Below are 9495 nucleotides of genomic sequence, written 5' to 3' on the forward strand. Positions count from 1 at the left end.
AAACAATATGATAGGCCAGGTGTGATGGTCATGTGGTCATTATCACTACTCATCCTACAGCCCACTGTTTGCTGGGCTACTTCAGAAATGTAAAAGAGCGGGTGCTCTCTTTCAGGACTCCTTCTGCAAAATTTCAGGCAGGCGTGTTATCTACTGGGAGGAGCTGAGCAGGGCAAGCCTGGCCATTGGCTATCACAATACCAAAACATAAAGCTGCGGGAAATAAAACATTGTAACGCTAATGCAAAATAGCTCCGTGGGACATAAAAGGGAATACAGAAACTGAGCCATGAATATATGGGAAGGTATTTTATGGTAAATGTGGCATTTAGAATCAATATGGAAAGAACATACTGACTATTTAAAAAATTATATTGGAGCAATTTATTAACCATTTGGGAGAAATTAATTTACAACGCTACTTTTTACTACTCAAAAAATATAAGTTCCATAAGGATTAAAGAGCAAACAACATACAAAACTATAAAACCTTAGAAGAAAATCTTAAAGTATAGAGGAAAAGTGATTAGATTTGATTTTGACAAAATTTTTTGACAATTTGACAAACTGTAAAATTCTGTCAACAAAAGTAACCATAAACATACTAAAAGAAAAGTGACAGACCATGAAAAGATATTTGCTATGTATGTAACAAAGGATTGGTATTCAAAATATATAAGGAATTCCTGTAAGAAAAAGACAAATAGGGGTGCCTATTGGCTCAGTTGGTTAAGTGTCTGCCTTGGGCTCAGGGCATGATCCCAGGGTCCTGGGATTGAGCCCCATGTCATTGGGCTCCCTGCCAGGGAGCCTGCTTCTCCTCTCCCTCTGCTGCTCCCCCTCCTTGCACTTTCTTTCTCTCTCTCTCTCTTTCATAAATAAATGAAAACTTAAAAAAGAAAAAGACAACAGACCAACAGAAAAATGGGTGAAAGATAGGAACTGGCAATTCATAAAAGACAAACTACAAGTCAATACTAAACACAAAGAAATCAGCTTCGCTGCTCACCAGTATAGAATTAAACATAGTGGGAAACCACTTCCACTTTTTACTTTGATCAACAATACTTTCATTTGTCTGAGAAAGTATATATTCCCTTAATTTTTGAAAGATATTTTCACTGGGGATGAAATTCTTCTTCACAGAGATTCTACTCCCTGCCCCCTCCAGCACTTTAAAGATGTGACTCCATCATCCTCTGGCTTACACAGTTTCTGATATGAAGTCTGCAGTAATTTTTAAATCTTTGTTCCTATGCATAGAATGTCTTTTTCCTGAGTCTGAACCTGTTGATTGCTTTGTTTCTTGATAGTGTATTTTCCCCTGCTTTTTTGTATGTTTCATAAATTTTTGTTGAAATCCAGTCATCTTGTATGTGACAGTGAAAATTGATGCAAATAGTTTTTAGGCCTGGAAATGAGCATGCCTTTCCCTCTGCTAGGGCTTTGGTATAGGGGTTTGAGTCAATATATTCAGGAGATGCTATGTGGCAGACACTGTTGGTTGCCTTCCCAAAGGTAATCTCTTCTTTTTTCCTTGCTAAAATACTTGAATATCAAGGGGTCCCTAGGTGGCTCAGTCAGTTAAGTTCTGTCTTTAGCTCAGGTCATGATCTTGGGGTCCTGGGATCAAGCCCTGCATCACATCAGGCTGTGCTTTTCCTTCTTGCCTCTGACCTTCCCCCTGCTCTGCTCTCACAGGCACTCTCTCTCTCAAATGAATAAATTTAAAAAGTTTTTTAAAAAATCATCCATTGACAGAATGAACAGAAGGCTCAGAGCTATGCCTCTGCTTACCCCCCAAACGGTCTTCACCAATTCTCCTACCTCCTCTATGTCCATCCTGATCTTTGACTTCTTCCAGTTCCATAACTTATGTATGCTGAAACAGTCTTCCTCTACATCCTTGCCTAGCTAATTCCTACTTATCCTTTAAGTCTTGCTTAGGGCATTGCCTTTTTTAGGAAGCCTTTCAAACCTTCCTGAGTATGTTTAACTGGGCCCCTTGCATTCTCCCACAGCACCCAATGCTGTCCCCTAAATAGCACTTGGCACACTGAATGGTTATGATTCCTCACTAGAATGTAAGCTCCTAAGGGCAGGGACCATGTGTGTCTTAATCACTGCAGCACTCCCACGTGGGACTCGGATCCTCACACATGGTTGGGCCACAGTAAATATGTGCTAAACAAATGAATGAAATTTAACCTCTAGAAAGGAAAATAAGGCACACACATAAAAAAGAAACAAAAATATAAGTCCAGAATCATGATGCCACAAGCTTTGGTTTTCTTCTTTTTCAATATTCCTCTGGCTACCTGGGGTCTTTACTGGTTCCATACAAATTTTAGGATTATTTATTCCAATTCTGTGAAAAATGTTGATGGTATTTTGATAGGGATTACATTGAATGTGTAAATTGCTCTGGGTAGCATAGACATTTTAACAATATTTGTTCTTCCAATCCATGAGCATGGGATGTGTTTCCATTTCTTTTGTCTTCCTCAATTTCTTTCATAAGCGTTCTGTAGTTTTTAGAGCACAGATCCTTTGCCTCCTTGGTTAGGATTATTCTTAGGTATCTTATGGTTTTTGGTGCAATTGTAAATGGGATCAATTCCTTAATTTCTTTTTCTTCTGTCTAATTGTTAGTATGTAGAAATTCAACTTTTATATAAAATGCATATAATAATGCATTTTATATAAAATGCAACTTTTATATAAAATGTACTTTTATATAGAAATGCAACTAGTATATAAAAATGCAACTTTTTTTCAGAAAAGACCCCAAAAAGCCAGAGGAATGGTGAAAAAGAAAACCAAAGCTGGTGGAATCACAATTCTGGCTTCAGGCTCCATTACAAAGCTGTAATCATCAAGACAGTATGGTACTGGCACAGAAACAGACACATAGATCAATAGAACAGAATAGAGCCCAGAAATTAGAAATTGATCTCAAGTCTATGGTCAACTAATCTTTGACAGAGCAGGAAAGACTATCCAATGGAAAAAAAGACCGTCTCTTCAACAAACAGTGTTGGGAAAATTGGACATCCATGGGCAGAAGAATGAAACTGGACCATTTTCTCACACCGTACACAAAGATAAACTAAAAATGGATGAAAGACCTAAATGTGAGACAGGAATCCATCAAAATCCTAGAGGAGAACCCAGGAAGCAACCTTTCAACCTTGGCCTCAGCAACTTCTTACTAGACATGTCTCCAAAGGCAAGGGAAACAAAGTAAAAAATGAACTATTGGGACTTCATCAAGATAAAAAGGGTTTGCACAGCAAAGGAAACAGTAAAAAAACTAAAAGGCAACCAATGAAATGGGAGAAGATATTTACAAATGACATATCAGATAAAGGGCTAGTATCTAAGATCTATAAAGAACTTAACCAACTCAACACCTCCAAAACAAATAATCCAATCAAGAAATGGGCAAAAGACATGAACAGACACTTCTCCAAAGAAGACATAGAAATGGCCAACAGGCACATGAAAAAATGCTCAACATCGCTTGGCATCAGGGAAATACAAATCAAAACCACAATGTGATATCACTTCACACCAGTCAGAATGGCTAAAATTAAGACAGGAAACAATAAATGTTGGCAAGGATGTGGAGAAAGGTGAGCGCTCCTACACTATTGGTGGGAAAGCAAGCTGGCGCAGCCACTCTGGAAACCAGTATGGAGGTTCCTTGAGAAGTTAAAAATAGAGCTACCCTACGACCCAGTAATTGTACTATTAGGTATTTACTCCAAAGATACAAATATAGTGATCTGAAGGGGCACCTGCATCCCAATGTTTATAGCAGCAATTTCCACAATAGCCAAACTATGGAAATGGCTCAGATGTCTACTGGAAGATAAATGGATAAAGAAGATATGATCTATCTATCTATAACTACACACACACACACACACACACACACACACACACACACACTGGAATATTACTCAGCCATCAAAAAGGATGAAATCTTACCATTTATATTGATGTGGATGGAATTGTAGGGTATCATGCTGAGTGAATAAGTCAATCAGACAAAGACAATTATCATATGGTTTCACTCATATGTGGAATATAAGAAATAGGAAAGAGAATCATAGGGGAAGGGAGAGAAAAATGAGTGGGAAAAAATCAGAGAGGGAGACAAACCATGAGAGACTTTTAACTCTAGGAAACAAACTGAGGGTTGCTGGAAGGGAGGTGGGTGGGATGATAGGGTAACTGGGTGATGGGCATTAAGGAGGGCATGTGGTGTGCTGAGCACTGGGTGTTATTTGCAACTGACGAATCACTGAACCCTACATCTATAGTTAATGACGTACTATATGTTGGCTAATTGAATTTAAATTAAAAAATAAATAAAAATAAAAATCAGGTATGCTAAGTCTCAAATAATTCCCACTAAAGTTCAAGGGATCTGAATAGGCTAACTGGGGGAAGCTTCCCAGCAGAGGGGGAAGTGAGCTGGACTTTGCAAGAATCATACCAGGGGGAGAAAGACATTTCTGGCAGGATGAAAGCCAAGGTGCCAGAAGTGGGCATAGAAGTAAGCAAAGCAGCAAAGTTGGATCCAAGTTTTCAAGTGAGGTGAGTGCCAGATATAACAGACTAGATTAGAGAGGGTCTTGAAGGCCAGGCTAAGGGGTTTGAGCTTTACTCTGTGAGCAAAAGGGAATCCCTTAAATATTTTGAGTGGAGCTGTGGCAGACACAGAGTCAAAGTTCTGACTATGAAATCTTGAGAGAGCATGGGGTGGTTGAAGCAGGTAGGTTGGAGCGGGGATGACCCATGAGGTAGCCATTGTGATACTCGGACGTGTAAGTAGATGGGGGTATTTGCTTGAGGAATGATCCCTCTCCCATCATTAGTCTATGCTTCTGGACTCAAAACAGAGATTCATATATAAAGCAAATACAAAAAGCAACTTAAAAAGACCTGTAGAAAGACCAAGTCAGGCACGGTGACCCTATAGACAGGAGATCAAGAAGCAGACCCAGGGAAAGAAAGAAAGAAGGTCTCCAGGCAATACCTTTACTGACAAAAATGAGTTCTTTTGAAGTCATCCCTTTCGACTGAGGCTGTAAAGAGAATTTGGTTCATTTTTGCAAATGCCAGTGCCCTTTGTGGTTTGTAGTGTTTTCAACTACAAGACCATTTTCCTGCTGTCACTGAAAACTATAACATTTCTTCAGACTACAAAGTAGGGTCACAACAATACTGAAGTGGGTGAGGGTGATTTTCTCCAGAAATGCCTTTTAAGACAGGATAGGAGGAGAGATACTCAAGTGAGAGATTTTCCTCCCAAGCACTTGCACTTTAATTATGATAACAGTCTGAAAATTCCTAACACCTTTCATGTGAGGTGATCAAAAGCAATTTTATTACACTCATCATTTTTATTTATACGCAGAAAACTCTTCCGATTTCAGCAGAGGCAAGATTTATTATATACTTGCATCAAAGCTACCAAATCACACACCTGACAGCAAGTCGTATTTTACACCCCCCAAAAAAATGAAGCCTTAAAATTTTACTGTCATAAGGTTTCTAGTCCCCTCCTTGTGTTTTAGCGTTCCTGCCAAACATGCCAGGAGAGAGGGCGCCTTGAACTTTTCTGACCCTATTGTGTCAAACACATCTCTCATGCTCTTCATACTTCGTCTCAATTCTTTGACAATCCGGTCTGAGGTTTAAAAAATTCTCCACAGGAAAAACCTCAAGACACACACTGTACCTTCCACTCACATCTGGGGTCATATATCAAAATTGCCCTCACAGATCAGCTCATGGCTTGTTCTGACGGAAGGGAAGGGCCTAGGAGCTGGCTCTCCTGAGTGCCTGCCCTTCCCTTCTTTTTCCCTCAGGTGAAACCTCACTTCCCCATTAGGAAACCTACCCCCTTTCCAGCGCTCTGGGTCCTTGGACAGATGGCCTGTGAGAGCCCACAAACCCTCCAAATACTTCCTCAGTAGGATTCAGCCAGCTGTGGTCTGCTCCTTTGGGCCCCAATTTGTGAAGTCAAGTTCCTTTATTACTAAGAAACACGCACAGTTTAAAATAATGAGGCTCAGTTGAATCTGAACGAGTCGGGGGTGAGGCCCCGACATCAGTTCAATTTTTAAAGCAGCCCAGGGAGTCTCTTTCCCGTCTCGGGGTTCAGCTCCTGGGTCTGTGACACCCAAAAATTGAGAGCTTCTTCACACTGGCAGCAGCTCCTTGTAGCTCTGCCCCATTACCACGCCACAAAACCAATATATTGAGTTACACTGGAAGCACCATGGCCATTGTTTGGATTACCAGGAGAAAAAGAGGAAGAGGGAAGGTCTGGAGGCTCAAGAACATTCAAAGAAGGCAAAAAGGATGATTGGTCTGAAAGCCGAGCTCTACCATTAACAGCACCAGGCTGAGAAAATACAAATAAAAATGACTATCAGGACGCATGAGAGGAGAAGCTCCAAACAAAAGAATGATGGCGAGAGACTCCATGAAGAGCGGTGCTGCACGTCTACTGGGCAGAGAAGGACTGTCCCCAGCTCAAGTCCTTTCCAATGGGATGAAACAAAAATGCCAAGAGAAAGCGGGCAAATGGGAAGTCCCTTTGCCCTAAAGTTCATGCCCAGGGAGAAACAGAAGTATCAAAAGTTTTTCAAACAGGAAAGAAAAACAACAAAGCATGAAGAGGTTAGTTATTAAAGTCTGCTTTCCTGGAAATGGCTTTCCTCGAAAACCCCCTAAATACGAGAGATTTTAGTAGGCCAATGGGCTTACATTGCCAAAATGCCCATGCAACACATTCTGAATTGAAAGCCACCTTTCGCTTGCCAGTACTTGGCGTAAAAATGAGTCCCTCATCCCCGCTACGTACTACTTTGGGTGTTATTACCAAAGGTACTGTCACCGAGATGAATTTGAGGGAGTTGGGCCATGTAACACAAGGAGGCGAGAGGATCTGGGGAAAACGTGCCCAGGTAGCAATGATCCTGACAGCGATAGAGACACAAAGGCACAAAGGTTGGCCAGCAGTTTCTGGTAAGTAATTCCTTAGAATTACTGACAACCACAGACCAATCAGGAAAACCACCATTTCTGTGTTGGTTCTGTATACCACCAAACAGCCCGATGTGTCTACAGTCACCAACAGAACTATTTATTCTATTGTTTAAAAAAAAAAAAAAAAAGACACACCAAAAAAACAAAGAAACCCAAAATCCATGAAAATAGCCCAGTTTTACAAATTGGTTTTCATTTTTTAGTCTGTTTAGCATCTGGATGTTCCTAAGTTTTAATAATTTCGAAAAGCAATTCTAGAAATATCGTGGTCTGTTTCTGCGTTAAGAAATGGGTCCTCAGCAAGGCTGATCTAGTGTTACTGGAAAACCAAGTACGGTTGAAAACACTTTTTATTGTAAAGGTTAGTGCACACTTAAATACAGAACTTAGGCTAGGAGATTTCCTTTCTGAGATCTTACCTGAAATCTTTTCCACTTCATTTTCCTTCATTAATCCTATGAAATGTAGCATTAACACATGGTCACATTTGTTTATAAAGTATTTACACCGAAAGTACAGGAGAGAAGGCACAGGACAGTAAAGAGGAGGAGTTTAGAAGAATTTGGATAAATCTTTTTACTTCTGATTCTTCCATAAGTTGGTGAATTTGTATTTGAAACATATTTTCCTCTTAATCATGAATAGTAATACCAACTTGGAACTGTATTCTCTATTCAAAATATATGGAAAAATTGTACCAAAATGTATGTATTTTCATACTCTTAGAATGGTTAAAAATTCAAGTAATTCCAGCTAAAATAGTTTTAAAAAGACTGCACTGGGGGCACCTGGGTGGCTCAGTGGGTTAAGCCTCTGCCTTCAGCTTGGGTCATGATCTCAGGGTTCTGGGATCGAGCCCCCCATCAGGCTCCTGCTCAGTGGGGAACCTGCTTCCCCCTCTTTCTCTGCCTGCTCTCTCCTACTTTTGATTTCTCTCTCTGTCAAATAAATGAGTAAAATCTTAAAAAATAAATAAATAAAAGACTACGCTGATGCCCTTAAAGAGACACTTCTTTGAAGTTACTTGGATAATATTAAAAAGGTCATGTTTTAGGTCTGTAACCAGTTCAAATCACTTTTGCAATCTGATTTATGTTTGTAGCTTTGAGCTTTAAGTTGTCCATCATATTACATTAACCTATAATCACATTAAAGTATTTAAATTCGTTTATTGTTTTAAAGTCTGTCTTGAAAGTACAAAATAAACAATAAATCAACCCCAGTAATTTTAATCTGCAGCCAGGGTTCAGAACCCATAGATTAGAGGATCTCTAAAGTTCTGTCATCTTTAGCATTCCACGGCTCTAAAAGGTACAGTGGATTACTAAGGTACACCAGTCCCCTTTCCTTTCAAAACATGATGACTAATCCTAGAACGGCAAATAGTTTCAATTCAAAGACCTACATTCTTGATTTAGTTGTTGCTGTCTAGAGCTCTGTGGTGAGGTTGAAGGCGTTATCTGGACTAAGCGGGAAAAAATGTATCAACCAGCAGTGTCTAGCATGAGTCATAGGGAGAGAGAGGCACTCAAGATTTCTCCTGGCCTGTCCTAATCCAAAGAAGAAACCACATAGGAAGAGATCTTAGACAAGAATGTAGATCAGTGCTATCCATAGTTTTAGGGATGTGCTGCTGTGTAACAAAACTTTCCAAATCAAAGTGATCCAAAACAACAACTGTGGGCTCCTGTTGGTATGAACTGGACAGGGTATGGAGGAGACAGCTTAACTCATTTCCAAGCAGTGTCAAGGGAAAGGATGTTGCCTGGGGCTGGAGGGTCAAGATGGCATCACACTCCCATGCCTCTCCTTGGTTGGGGAGGCTGGAAAGGTCTGTGGGGGTTGGCTGGTCTCCCTTCTCCAGCAGGGTCCTTACATGGTGTTTCAGAACTCTAGGACAGTGAAAGTAAAAACTCTCAGGCCCCTGAAAGGCCTCTTACAAGGCTCAGACAAGCACAGCATTTTCTCTGCAGAATTCCCTTGGTCACAGTAAGTCATAAAAGGAAATAAACTCCACCTCTTGATGGGAAACACAACACAAATGTCCAAGGAGGAAAGGAATTGTTGGCAGCCATCTTAGCAGATAATTTACCATACCCCTTTCTCGACTCACCTGATGGATCCACTTGTGTGGCTACTGGCCTAGAAATCGTATCATAAAACAGGTGAAGAAAGCAGGTCAATATTCCTGATTATCCAATCCTAACTTATATTGTTTAAATAGTATAAATAATACCACATGCATATTCTACATATTCCATTCATTAGTACATACATTTACATCACTGCCTTAGCTAATATCTAAATGTTATCAGATAGCATCATTTACTAAATTATCAGCTTCACCAGTGACTATCAGAAAAAGATAACATGATTGCATTTTAACCTTATAAACTCTTGAAGGGATTGTATTTTGTTGTATTTAAG

At 40.0% G+C, this 9495-nt stretch overlaps 1 pseudogene; it reads left to right on the forward strand.

The window, feature by feature from the left end:
* The first annotated feature begins 4531 nt into the window (after positions 1–4531).
* Positions 4532–6769, forward strand: LOC116879467 (annotated as a pseudogene).
* The last annotated feature ends 2726 nt before the right edge of the window (positions 6770–9495 follow it).

Source organism: Lontra canadensis, unplaced genomic scaffold (genome assembly GCF_010015895.1).
Source record: "Lontra canadensis isolate GAN:19392208 unplaced genomic scaffold, GSC_riverotter_1.0 scaffold61, whole genome shotgun sequence".
NCBI lineage: Eukaryota > Metazoa > Chordata > Mammalia > Carnivora > Mustelidae > Lontra > Lontra canadensis.